Source organism: Podarcis pityusensis (genome assembly GCF_964106645.2).
Source record: "Podarcis pityusensis genome assembly, chromosome: 2".
Lineage (NCBI taxonomy): Eukaryota > Metazoa > Chordata > Lepidosauria > Squamata > Lacertidae > Podarcis > Podarcis pityusensis.
Genome location: NC_138029.1, coordinates 99,378,979 through 99,392,935, shown reverse-complemented (window position 1 = coordinate 99,392,935; position 13,957 = coordinate 99,378,979). Strand labels below are relative to the sequence as shown.

The window sequence follows — 13,957 nt, the reverse complement described above, 5'->3', positions numbered from 1 at the left end:
CAACTAAATCATTGCACTCACAAAATGACTTCTGTGAGTGCAACAAAACTCTGGGAACCCCCAGAGCAGATGGTGGGGTGTGCAGACAGGGAGAGAGGGAGGGGAACATCAGTTGTGCATGCAGAAGTCATTTCACACATGCAGTGATTTAGTTTGATGCAGCCCTATTTATTTTTATGCTGTTGCAATGTGCAACACTCCTTATATCCTCTTGCTTTCCCCACTATCTTGTTCTATAACATCTGTTATCCCTTAGAATCAGTGTTCCTGCCCTTGCTAAATCAAGCCTAACTTCCACTAATCTTATTTATTGCTGTATTTTTGCTCCAAGACCCTTTGAACATCCCTTGCTGTCCTCCTCATTACAGTAAGCTCTTGAGGTGTCAGGAAACACAGCCCTGGTGTGTAACCTCAAGTAAATACTTTTACGCTTACTGATATGTTACATGAAACAAAACAGGTAAAAATGGAAGACCATACACAGGATTTCATAGTTTCATATTGGGCCCAAGCATTCTGAAAATAACAATCAAATTTCCCCAAGAGCTTCCAGACATGTACAGGAAATTATTATTTAATACAGCAACAATTCTGACATTGCCATCCATGGAAGATTTTAAGAAAGGGGTAGACTAGATTTTAAGCTATGGGAATTGGATAAGATGACTCCTACCAACTTCGTGATTTCATAGCACCAATTTTTGCCATTGCAATATTTCTTGGTTTCCAGCTTAATTTGACCCGGGAGGCTCACCAGAACTCAGCCTTCAATCTGCTCTGGGTGCAAGGTCTTAAGAACATAAAAAGAGGCTGAAGGATCAGGCCAATGGCCCATCTAATCTAGCATCCTGTTCTCGCAGTGGCCTAGCAGAACTAGCACCAATAGCAGTGGCGGTGGCAGCAGCCTCCTTGAGTGCTTGCCATGTTGGAAGGAAATGATGTCAAAGCCGCAGCCTGAGTGGCTGCAGAGGAGGAAGTGGCAGTGGCGCTGGTTGTTGCTGCTGTTTCTCCAGGTCCAGGAGGAGGCACAGCCACAGGAAGTGAACAGAAGAACAGCAACACCAGAAGTAATGCAAGTGAGGCTGAGCCAGGACTGGCGGCCAACCCCGCTCTACAGGTGTGAGAAGGGTACCAGTACAGGCACACTCTGCAAAAGGAGCAAGCAAGTGAATTCACCCCACGGCCTCTGCTGCTGGTGCTGCTACCTCAGGAAGAAAAGGCACAGAAAGGGGGTGAGGGAAGGCAGCCCCGCCCTGACTGGCTCGGAGAAGAGATCCAGGGACCCTCGCTCACTCCAGGAGACAGAAAAACATGAAAGGGAGCCGAGTTTCTCCAGAGGAAGTGTGGGAGGGGACTTGGAAGTGTGTTTTTCTTCAAGAAGCACCCAAGAGCGAGAGAACCAGTGGCATGGGCTGAGCAGAGAGAGAGAAAGCTGACGGGAAAGAAGAAAAGCAACCCCCTGGTGGTCACCTGGGATTCCCTGCTCTTGCTTTTCAGTATCATTCCCAGCATGGAAAAGAAATGAAAGCAGCTGAATGGGAGGAGGCGCAAAAGCTCTCACCTCAACAGAAACTTGGGGAAATTATACCAACAGCAGCAGCAACAACAACATCAACAACAATGACCGCTGCTACCAGTAGCTTTCCAAACTGGAGCTCCTACCTCAGCTACTCCTTGCCTCTCAGCTAGCCAAAGGTGAAAGTCTTCTCTCCCTCTTTTTCCCTCCCTCTCTCGTTCCCTCTGCCTTGCCTTAACTCTTTCTGCCACTTGGTGTCAGCGAGTCAGTCGCCCTCCAGTTCTGAGGGTTACTTTCCTCCCCACTCACCCCGCAGGAAGAATAACTGCAGATATGTCCTCTTTTTGCTCTTCAAAATATGGCAACCCTGCCTAAGCACAGCAGCACACTGTCTACATTTCCCGACCACTTGTATTCAGAATCATATTGCCTCCAACAATAACAACAGAATCTGGTTTGTTGCCACTGAAAGCCTTATCCACCATGATTTTGTCTGATCATCTTTTAAAGACATCCAGGTTGATGCTTTTTGGAGGCTGAGGAAATAACAAGAAAGTACAATAGGCCTTTGCCTCACCGTTGAACAACCACCTCGTGTCCCCAAACATCTAAAGATAAGGGAAGGATTTGCAGGTCAGATGGTAGGATGCCTGGACAGTTTATGGTCTCTCTCTTTTGAGAAGTTAGCCCTGCTAGATCTATAATTGGAACTAGAATTCCACCCAAGCTGTTGAGAATTTGTAAGCCACTCAACTTCCCCCAAGTAATTTACATGTGTAGCCACTGTAGTTATCTTTACATTTGGGAAACAAATCAATCTCAAGGGATTTGGTTTAAGCCACAGACTCAGCAAAAACACCAACCCACTATTGCACAGATTTTAAATTGGTGGAGATAGAAGCAATTTTCAGCACATGAATTATAAAAGATAGGGAGTGCTCTGCACTTCAGGGAATTTTATATGTCTTCCAGTCTTGTTCGTCTAACTTCTGGAAAGTTTAAGACAGTACAAATGACAGTGCAGTTTGATCAATGACAGAGAGGGGACATCTGGCTGGGCCAGGAAGGTGCTTAATGCCTCCTTGTGAGAGTGGGTGGTCCCTGCCTACTTGAAGGAGGTAGTGGTAAGACGACAACTCAGGAAACCCTCTGTGGATTCAGAAAATCTAAGTAATTACTGGGCTGTTGCCCATCTCCCTTTCTTGAGCAAGGTACTTGTGTGGGTAATAATGGAACAGATCCAGGCACTCATATGGGGAAAATTGATTTTCTAGATCTATTTCAATCAGGGTCTAGGCCTGGTTTGGGCATAGAAACTGCTTTGGTTGCCCTGTATGACAACCTCTCTGTTGGGAGAGAGATAGGGGAAATGTGTCGCTGTTAATTCTCCTTAACCTCTCAGTGGCTTTCAATACCACCAACCATGGTATCCTTCTGGAGAGCCTGTTAGGAGTTAGTGGTGGGTGGCACCGCTTTGCAGTGGTTCTGGTCCTACCAGAATGCAATGCTAGGGGAGTTCTCTTCTGCCCTGTGACGACTTCAGTGTGGGGTTCCTCAGGGTTAAATGTTATCCCCTATACTATTTAGCATCTACATGAAACCTCTTGAGTGGGATTATCTGGAGTTTGGAAGTACACTGTCAACAATAGGCTGATGACACACAGCTTTACTTCTTCTTTACATTTGCAGGTGTGGCAGTGGAGATGCTGGACAGTTGCCTCAATTATGGACTGACTGGATGAGAGCCAAGAAACTGAAGCTCAATCCAGATAAGACTGAGACAGTGTTAGTGGGCGATTCCCTAGACTGGATAGATGGGAGGTTGCCTGCTCTTGATGAGGTTACACTCCCTCTGAAGGAGCAGATGCACAGCTTGGGATATTTCTGGATCCTTCGCTGTTGCTTAAGGCTCAGGTGATCTCGGTGGTGTGGAGTGCCTTCCATCAGCTTTGGCTGGTGACCTAGCTGCACTCCTATCTGGATAGAGATAGGCTAATTTCTGTTGTCTACGCTCTGGCGACCTCAAGGCTAGATTACTGCAGTCTGTATATAGGGCTGCCTCTAAAATCTGTTCAGAAGCTTCAGCTGTTGCAGAATTCAGTGGCCAAGCTGCTCACTGGGACAAGATGGTCTGAGCATATTACATAGATCCTGGCCTGACTGCGCTGGCTGACAATTAGTTTCTGGGTCCAATTCAAAGCCTTCGTTATAAACCTTTAGGTGCCAAGCAAATATGTCCTCTGCAACCAGGCCTTTGATTGACATCTGATGCTCTTTTATATGTGTTTTGGGAGGGAGGGTTTATTGGTTCATTTTTGTTCTTATTTTAATTATGTATTTTGTGTTCTCATTTTGTACTTTGATGTTGTGAACCATCCCGTGATCTTCAGATAAATACATATTAATTAAATAAATAAATCTGGTGCTTATGGCGCAGTGGGTTGCTGCCTAGATGCGGAGGTGGGATTGTGGCTTTTCAAAAAGCAATAAACTGCTCCCACTCCAAAAAAACCTTCAAAATGGGAGAGACCAAGGTCTATGCCTGTAGTTGGAAACCTCTGGCCCTCCAGATATTGCTGGACTACAGCTTTCATCATCCCTCACCATTGGGAATGCTGGATGGGGTTGAGCAGCAGTCAGCAGGGTAATGTAGGCAGGACACAGTTGTGTGCCTGGTTCCCCAATGCTGAGCGCGGCTGACCCTTACTGAGAGTAACTGGGGAGAAAGTGAGGTGCATGGAGCTCAGGGAGCTCTGCTGCCAGGATGGGAGTTGAACAACACCTGGAGGCCCACAGGTTCCTACGTCTTGGTTCCCAATCCCTGGGCAACACATCTCTAATGCCCTTACACTGATAGATAACATTGGCACTGGAAAGGAGTGCATGGTTGTGCTCCCAAAGCCAGCAAGACTGGAGGTAGCTAATGGAAGCTGCCAGGTCACAATTAAAAGGCCTTTGGTTTTCTTTTGAGGAGGGGGTGAACCTGTGTTCCTGATGATGCACTGCAGGTGTTGGCTTAGTCAACATATGAACCCTAATACAAATTAGTTGCCCACTAGGGCTGGGCACTGAATAACTAGCAAAATCCATCACTTAAGACATCAGAGTCTACCAGGGTATCAATGCTCATTATGCCCTCTGATTGTGTGTGCATAGGGCGAAAAAGTTATCTCAGATTATTCAAAGCTGAGGCTTACCATGGTGCCAGGCAAAAAGATATGTGTTGCTTTAAACCACTGCATTTGTCATCACAGTGGGCAATCCAATTTTTAATTATGGTATGTCCCCATTTTCTTATTTATTTCTCTGGCTCTAATTATTGTTATTACCATTATATTTCCAGCAGAAGGAGCATTGGAGGAACTAAAAATTTACTGTAATAGATTGTTGTCTAGGGCAATGAATTGATTAGGATGCACAGTAAATTAACAGAAGCAGAACGCCATTAAATTTTAAACTTAATTGTCTTCTACTTTTAATTGCTATTGGCTATAATCAATAGGTGCCTGAGGAAAGTTAAAGGAGTTCTTTAGGAGGCCTCTGCTTCATGCAGCTTAATGGAGGGGACAGTTTTATCATCTAGTTCATGCAGATAATTTGCAGCTCAAGTGTGACCACTTAAGCATTTTGTCAGAAGACTCGCTTTGATTCCTGCATGGATTAGTCAGGATAGTTTTCTATCTGTCTCGCTTTTGGTTGTTCTTGATGTCAAGTAAAAGCAAGGTACTATTTTACTTATGTGATCTTATTTAACTTACTTTGGGGGCAGTAGGGGGTACAATCTTTCTTTTTCCTTTTTATCAAAAATACCCCCATAGATATTGCATTGTGATGCAGCATCTTTCCCATTGGTCCAGCACTGAGGGCCTTCTGGTAATTCCCTCACTGCAAGAAGTGAGGTTACAGGGAGCCAGGCAGAGGGCCTTCTTGGTAGTGGCGCCCACCCTGTGGAACACCCTCCCATCAGATGTCAAGGAAATAAGCAACTTTCTTACTTTTAGAAGACATCTGAAGGCAGCCCTGTTTAGGGCAGTTTTTAATGTTTAATTCTGTATTGTGTTTTAAATATTCTATTGGGAGCCACCTAGAGTGGCTGGGGAAACCCAGCCAGATGAGCAGGATATAAATAATATCTTCTTCTTCTTCCTCCTCCTCCTCTTTTTCTTCTTCATCATCATCATCATCATCATGAGGAATCATGTTAGGCTCTCACTGAATATTGCAGCTCCACTCAAACTTAAAGTGACACCCTAGCTTTCTTTAGCATTGGAACAGCCAATGTAAATTTTGCAGGAGTCATTCATTCCCATCTCAGGCCTGGGGACCAAATGCAGCCGGATATTCTCTCCAGGCATAATTCTCACCAGTTCTGTTGTGCATCCTCTTTGAGTGCTTTTGCCCACCTGTAAAGCGTACTTAAGGTGTGAAAATGCCTCTTGCTGACCTGGATGGAGGTATGTGGGGGTTGCAGAAACTTCTGACTTTTGCAAGGCTGGACTAGAACCTACTGCACAAAACTAAGACGCCCCTGTCGTGCCCTGGCCCACCTTTGCCTCTCACCTCATCCACCACTGGCATGCAGCCCACAGTAGATGACCCATGGGGGAATGCAGTCCTCAGACTGAGAAAGGTTCCCTACCACTGCCTTATCTAGTGGTATAGGCCTATGAGCAACATGCACTCATGGTTATGATGCCAGTAGTTTGTAAATTGGAATTTGGGGGAGCTATCTTGGCTGGTTCCTTCAGATGCTTCCTTCATTGGAGGGAATTGGACTTAATGACGCTTGTGGTCCCTTCCAGCTTTACAATTCTATGTTTCTGTGATTCCAACAACCTTTGTATTTATCAGGAGCTCTGAATAGAGATAATTCAGTGGCAGGCTAAGCAAGTAAAACCATCAATTTTCTTTATGCTTTTGTACCAAGGCATTCTGTTCCTAGCTCCTTTTATTTTTGTGTTTACACATGCTGGTTTCAACTCAAGCCCACATTTCAAAGGTACCTAGAATGTATTGTTTAACACTGTTTAAGCCACTGTTTATTAACAGCCAAGGCTCTGCTATTTCCTAGCACAAAAAAAGAGGGCGGGGGATTAATATGTTAATTGTGGCAGAAACTGAAATTGCTTCCAAGTGGGAAACGAAAACTGTTGAAAAGTGGCTCAGGTGAACATGGGACATCTTTTTTTATATATAGAGAAGCTTTACTAATTTGATAAGCTTCAAAGAAGGAAGACAGCAACAAAAACCGAAAGTCATTATGAATAAATGGGACTTGTCATTCACGATTGGGAATAGACCATATCAGCAAAATATTTCAAGAGGATAAGGCAGCTTAAAATATGGAATGGTGAAGGGCCCTGTTTTGTTTATAAGACAAAGGACATTGTGTTATACTGTTATCTAACTTTTGCGCAGCTGAGACGCAAAATTGTACTCTTCTCCATTCTCCCCTTCACAACCTCTTGTTTCCCTTATCTCTTCCTCTGGCTTGTTCCTTATCTGTCTGCTTATATGACTGAAAACAGAAGATTGGATTGTCAATCATTTCACAGAGGTCCAAATAGTCCAGAAGTGAGACTGCCCTATTCAGAAGTAGTGAATATGGGGCTGTTTTGTTGATTTGTTTATTTTTGTTTTCAGGAGAAAGTGCCAAATTCTTTAGGACTTATCATTTGGGAGTGGCCTCAATCCCTTTCTTGAAGTTGCTAAGGTTTTACTTCTAAGGCGAATTCTGGCTTGTGGCCTCTATTTCCTTTTCCCAGCATGCCCTGGGTGCGGTGATATTTTTCTAGAAAAAGAGGTGCCGAAATTCACCAGAACTCCCTTGTTCTCTTATAACAGCAAAGGTCTGACTGCTGGGAGTTCCTTTCCACCTGGCCCAGGGCGGGGCCTGACAGGCTTCATAAGAACTGCTGCTGCAAGGACTAGGGTATTTGGGGAAAAGTTTTGTCAGGAGTTTTTGCTGTTATCGATATTGGGGTTTTTTTGTATCTTTATTTTTATGTGGAAATTGTTCAGTTTGGTTATGTAGTTTTTGATGTGTTTTATTTATTTTTATGACTACTTTGCTATGTTTGTAACTAAGTAAGTCTTTTCATATTGAAAGTCGCCTTGAGCCTTGCTTTAACTGTGGAAAGGCGGCATACAAATCAGATGATGGTGATGGTGATGGTGATGGTGATGGTGATGAAAGGTGCCCACCTGAGATGTGCCAGAACTGAGCTCTGATGAGTTCTGGCTGAAAAAAAGCCCTGTCTAGGTGTATTGTTGTTCCAGGGTATTTAGGTACAGTAGGAGAGGGAATGGTGCAGGTCTGGCCCACACATGAGGCAAGATGAGGTGACCGTTTGGGTGGCAGGATCCAAAGAAGAAGAAGAGGAGGAGGAGGAGGAGGAGGAGGAGGAGGAGGAGTTTGGATTTGATATCCCACTTTATCACTACCCTTAGGAGTCTCAAAGCGGCTGACATTCTCCTTTCCCTTCCTCCCCCACAACAAACACTCTGTGAGGTGAGTGGGGCTGAGAGACTTCAGAGAAGTGTGACTAGCCCAAGGTCACCCAGCAGCTGCATGTGGAGGAGCGGGGAAGTGAACCTGGTTCACCAGATTACGAGTCTACCACTCTTAACCATTACACCACACTGGCTCACAGGAGCTGCAGAGCCACCTTCAAGGAACGCCTCACAGTGGCAGCAGTGGTTGTGGTGCACTCCTCGGAGGCTGTATCTGCCTCCTCCTCAGCCCCACCCTCATTCCACCTCTACAGCAGCATCTTGATGATTAGGAAATGCTGCTTATCTCCTCCTCTTCCCTGGCTGGGAGAGCACCATTTTGTGGTTTGCCTCAGGTGACAAAATGTCTTGGGCCAGCCCTGGAATGATGATTGCAATGAATGGCTTCCTGGTTCAAGCAAAGGGATGCGCTTGTTGTAATATTCTTAAGCGAGTCCCTCATGCATTCACCTGCATCGTTGTAAACCTTCCTGTTAACCATGTAACCACAGCAGATTCCAACAGCTCAACACATGGTAAACCGGACTAGTTCTGACACCAGCTCATGCCAAACTGGCGCACACACACAACACAAATCCCAGCCACTGAGTTGTTCTCCTTTTAACCCTTTACACACCATATACCGCACATGTACCTAGCACACACACACACCTCTGTATGAGCTTCCTGAAGCCAAGCTTGAGGAGACGCATTGGAGCAAACTCTCTGCTCAATTCCTGTGGGGAAAACCTGGTAAGAAAATGTAGGAGCAAAACCTCTGCAACAAATCTGAATAAGTGAGGTGCAATATATTGATTCAATCCACAGACTGAATGTACTGCTCTTGTCTGTACTTGAGGGACAATTCCAACAGATTCAATACAAAAAACACATGTCCCTGAGGAGATGGCGGCACCGAATCAGTGGCGCATGCCCTCCTCGCCTGCACTCTTTACAAAGACCTGAGGAATGAGATTATCGCACCTCTTTTATTGACCATTCCGGGTCATCCAACCACTGCCACAGTATCTTTTCTCCTGGCAGATCAAGAGGAGGAGATGGCTGCAAAGGTTGTAAGGTTTCTAGCTTGGACAATCAGAATAAGGTCCACTATTTGACTGCTGATTCAAGACCCTAAACTGTGTTTTATATAATTGACTTTTTATTTTGTTCTGTGTATATCGCAGTGTTTTTTGTTGCTATGGCCGACGGCTGATGCAAATAAAGTTTCATTCATTCATTCAATCCATAATCTAAACCATTGTGGGGTGGAGAGAAGACCAGTTTTATGAACAGAAAACATCCCCTGGGACCGTGTGTAAATAGCTCTGTCACTAAGGAGACCATTTCTACAAGGTCTGAACCACCAGTTGTGATACACTTATTAATCAGCAGAGATACAAAGCTAAGTGCATCACACTCTAGCCTGACCATTCTGCTACGAACAATTATTTTCGGGACATTAAGATATACTTTAGTTAAATTGACTGGTCTGATTTTGTTTGCTTTATTGTTATATGAGATTTATACCTTGCCTTCCATCATTAATTGATCTCAGGGTGGGTTACGACATACAGAAACTTGAAAACTGCAAGTAAAATATCTTGCACCCCTATTGCCTGCACTGCCTAGGATAGTAAAAGACACCTTACGTCTAGTCAGCATCATCTGTATACCTTCCATTTGAGGGGAATGGGGCTGCTTTCGCTCATGGGAGTTCCACGTGTGGAGTGGGTGGTTTGTGGAGCTCTCAGCTGGAGCCATGATTAGCACACATTTTTTTGGTAAGTCAGTATTTACAAGGCTAAACAAAACCTGAAATTACTATTAATTTGCAACATTTAGGTATACTTTAGATGGAAGTAATATAATTAGGTGTTAAAGTGGAGTGTGTGTGTGTGTGTGTGTGTGTGTGTGTGTGTGTGTGTGTGATTTCCACATCCTCCTGTTCATTTATCCTGAAACTTAAGTTCTGTTTTCTAATGAGGGAATGTTCCAGGTCCAGATCAATTTGTAGTTGCTCCAAGTTATCAGGATGGCGATTCATTTAACAAACAATACATAATGGACCCAATAATAGATACTGGGAAACGTCTCTTACGAAAGCCCTATTAAAATAAAATGGGAGTTGCCCATGAGCATAGCTGTCATATAAAGGATATTTCAAGGTGGATTATGCTCCTTGACAATACTTTATTTGTGCTGCAAGCAAGCCCTAGCACACTGAGACTTAAATAGGTGAAGTGGGAGGGAGTAACTCTTTGGCATCTCTCTGACCAGTATAAGGAGCAAAGACGAGGCCCTTAACTATCGCTCTGCCATCTCCCACATCAATACGATCAGCTACCCAAACCACAAGAACCAATGGAATTGTTTGCTGCTGATTAAAATTGCTGCCAGCCTTTGGATGTGGAGGTTCCTGCTTAAATAAAAACCAAATAAAGTAATTGTGGGGTGGTCATGATGGCAAAAAGACTATTGATATTTCTCAGTGGTAATTCATTCCTACTACTTGCAATTGTTTTTAGGGTCTCTGCCTTATTTGTTTATTTATTTCATTTATGAATCATTGCCCATGAAACCTCCCGAAGCGTAAGAATTCAGTCCAAACGTGAAAATTCAGTCCAAATGAGACAAAATCAAGACACAGTCTTTCATTCATGCAGCTTAATTCTCGTCATGAAGGGAAACTGTTGTATGACGTGACCCATAATGAAGCCAGTTGTTACATAATAGACAGCTTTCTCCCAATCCCATGAGATTAGGGGCAACGTAGCAGTAGATTTCCTGCATAGGTTTCCTGCATGGGATTGAACTGGAAGACCTTTGAGTTCCTTTCCAACTTGGTGGTTCTACCATTCCTGTGCCAATACAGATGCATAGAATCATAAAAACCATAGAGCTGTAGAGTTGGAAGGGACCCAGTGGGACATTTGGTCCAACCCCCTGCAATGCAGGCATCTCAACTAAAGCATCCATGACAGGTGGCCTCCCAACCCCTGCTTTAAAAAATGTGCATCTGGAAGCCCACACACATTTCCACCATGATTCTTACTTGAGCCCCATGCCTCTTTAGGTGATGATGTGGGTAGGCATCCATGTCCAGGACCAGGACCCACAATTACTGGACTGGGACCATTATGGTTGTTTTAATTCATTCCCCTTCTCCCCATTTATAGCTCACCATTTGGCCTTCTGTAAGATCCCTTACGGCAAATTACAATTGAGGCAAGAATATGAGATGCAAAGCTTCCTAAAACCACAATGGGGTGTGTTGCGACTTAGTGACTCCCAGAGGAGACCCATCATAATCAAAGGGACTTCAGTTTGGAATGGATTTTCTTCTTTGGTCTCCATGGGTCTACTCCAAGCAAGTCCCAACCCAATAGAAGTAAAAATGCAGCATCAAGAATATCTGATTTGGACAGAACACTCAGTACAGTGGTACCTCAGGTTAAGAACTTAATTCGTTCTGGAGGTCCGTTCTTAACCTGAAACTGTTCTTAACCTGAGGTACCACTCTAGCTAATGGGGCCTCCTGCTGCTGCTGCCGCGCCGCCACCATGTAATTTCTGTTCTCATCCTGAATCAAAGTTCTTCACCTGAGGTAATATTTCTGGGTTAGCGGAGTCTGTAACCTAAAGCGTCTGTAACCTGAAGCTTCTGTAACCTGAAGCATCTGTAACCCGAGGTACCACTGTACTAAGATGAAGTAGTAGATTGCATTGTTACATATGACTTCTTCTCTTTCTTCTTTCTCTGCATTCTATGCTCACATTATGCCACTAACCAAAATATAATGTCCAAAGATTTCAGGAGATGACTTTTTTATTATTTATTTTTGAAAATAGAGATTCAGCTTGTATTTACCACTTCTCTTTCTCATGTTCTTTCCTTCCTGAAAATAAGAAAGCATTTTGTATCTTTATTGTAGCTCTAGGTGACAAGAGATTCTCTGCACTGGAAGCAACACATGCATCTGGTAAAAAAGAACAACACCCGTCTTCCCCTCTGATTTAACCTGAACCAGGCATTGTGCACATACCTGTCATTAATCTTATATGCAGAGCCAGGCTCCTCATATTTCAAAAATCTTCAGAGAGGCAGCTTTTTAATCTATATTTGGTTCCTCTTCTTCCCCCCTCAGAGATTGATTCCTCTTTGCATGTAATGCTATAGCATTTTCAATTTAAAGAAAAACCAAAAATAAAGGAGATGAATTTAAAATCTTAGCAGGGGAAGAGGACAAAAACAATTACTTTTTTTTTTTTAAAAAAAGTAAAATCGTAGAGTAAATGTGCCAGCATTAGATGACTGCTTGTGGTTTCAGACTATGGCTATTTCTAAATGGAAACATATATAAAAACAGAAATGTTGGTAGTTAGCTTAAATCCAAATCTCCTGGGCTAGAGGTTGGATAGAGTTGGTTTGCCACAAGGCCAAATTTAGGTAGGTAATACATAATGACATGCAATAGCCTGACCTCCCAGCAGCAGAGTCACTGTTGCTCACCAGAAGGGGGAAGGGGAGAGGGAATGTTTTGTGATACAGTTCTCCAATAAAAGATTGCAAAAATGCATATATTAAGGAGACATATGCATAAAAAGGAATATATTAGTAAAAATACCATACAAAAAAATATTATATTAGGGAAAATTGAGGGAAATTCACATTAAAATGCTGGTGAATTTTCATGAGGATTTTTTTATTTAAAAACCCCCTCACAAATTGCTGCAAAATATGAAGAACTGAATAAATGAGAGACTGAGAGAACAAAAAATGATAGTTCCTTTCATCCCTGGGACAAGACTTTTTTTTTTAAAAAAATCAGCTTTATGGCAGTCCTCTTTATCCATTCCTGAACTAGCCATTCTTTTCTGTGTGGTTTGATTCTGAATGAACTTTCCCATGTTTCCAGAACCTTTCTGGCAGTTGTTCGAAAACAGGAGAGCACATCATGATATTCCAGTTTCACATAGCTGAGATATTCAATTTCACGATATTCAATTTCACATAGCTGAGAAGAACTATTGTGGGCTCCATTGGTAGATCAAGTATCAAAACACCTTTTCAATCCTGTGCTTGCTGATGACAGAAATGGAGCCAATGTTGTTCCCTGAGGTCACATAGAATATCTCCTTGTTTGCAGAAGACTGTTCCATTCTGACACAGCCTGTGCACTACATTAAAAAAAAAAACACCAAAGCACCTCAGCTACTTTTATTCCCATGAAAACAACTGCTGACAACTTGGTAGAAGGTCATATAAACTTTGGCCATCGCAACTTATCTTTTATTCATGTGTTCTGTCTGCAGCATCAAGCACCTCTTCAAGCTCCTTTGCAAATTATATTCTTTTTGTGAATATAAACTGTTTATTAAAAGTGCGGCATTAATCATTTAAATTATAATATAAATAATTGAGAAGTGCACGCAAAAGGCATCATAAATTAACACATCCTATCTTTTTGTTTTATTTGAAAGGGAAATGGCAAGCTTTAAAGATTAGCTTTCAGTGGAAGATTTGAGGGGAGCAGGGCAACTACTGGCTTTCATCAAATCTCTACATTATGCCATGTGGGCTTGGAGTTGCACTAGAGTTGCTTTGATCTTAGAAACTGGACAAAATTTCACATTCAAAAATTCATAATTTCACTTTGAAATTTCTTTTGAATCCCCTTCCCCGGTTGTGTCTGGATAACTGTTGCAGCATGTTATCCATTATTTTTAATGGGGCACCTTTGTTTGTGTCCCATTTACACATCCAACCAGCTTTCTCCTCCTCCTCAGGATCCTAGTTCACAAGTTTATCATGCTCTTAGTTTTGGAACAGGACTATATTGGTTTAGAATCAGGCCTAATACTTGTGAATGCAAGTTGCTGAAATACTTTTTAAGCTGCTGGTTCAAATTAGGTTTAAAATATGGCTGTTAAAAGGTAAAGGTAAAGG

General features: G+C 42.9%; 1 protein-coding gene across 2 annotated transcripts in view; it reads left to right on the top strand.

Moving 5' to 3' along the window:
* TAFA1 (TAFA chemokine like family member 1) overlaps positions 1 to 13,957 on the top strand; it is a 335,849-nt gene that overhangs the window by 291,977 nt on the left and 29,915 nt on the right. The window lies entirely within an intron of this gene.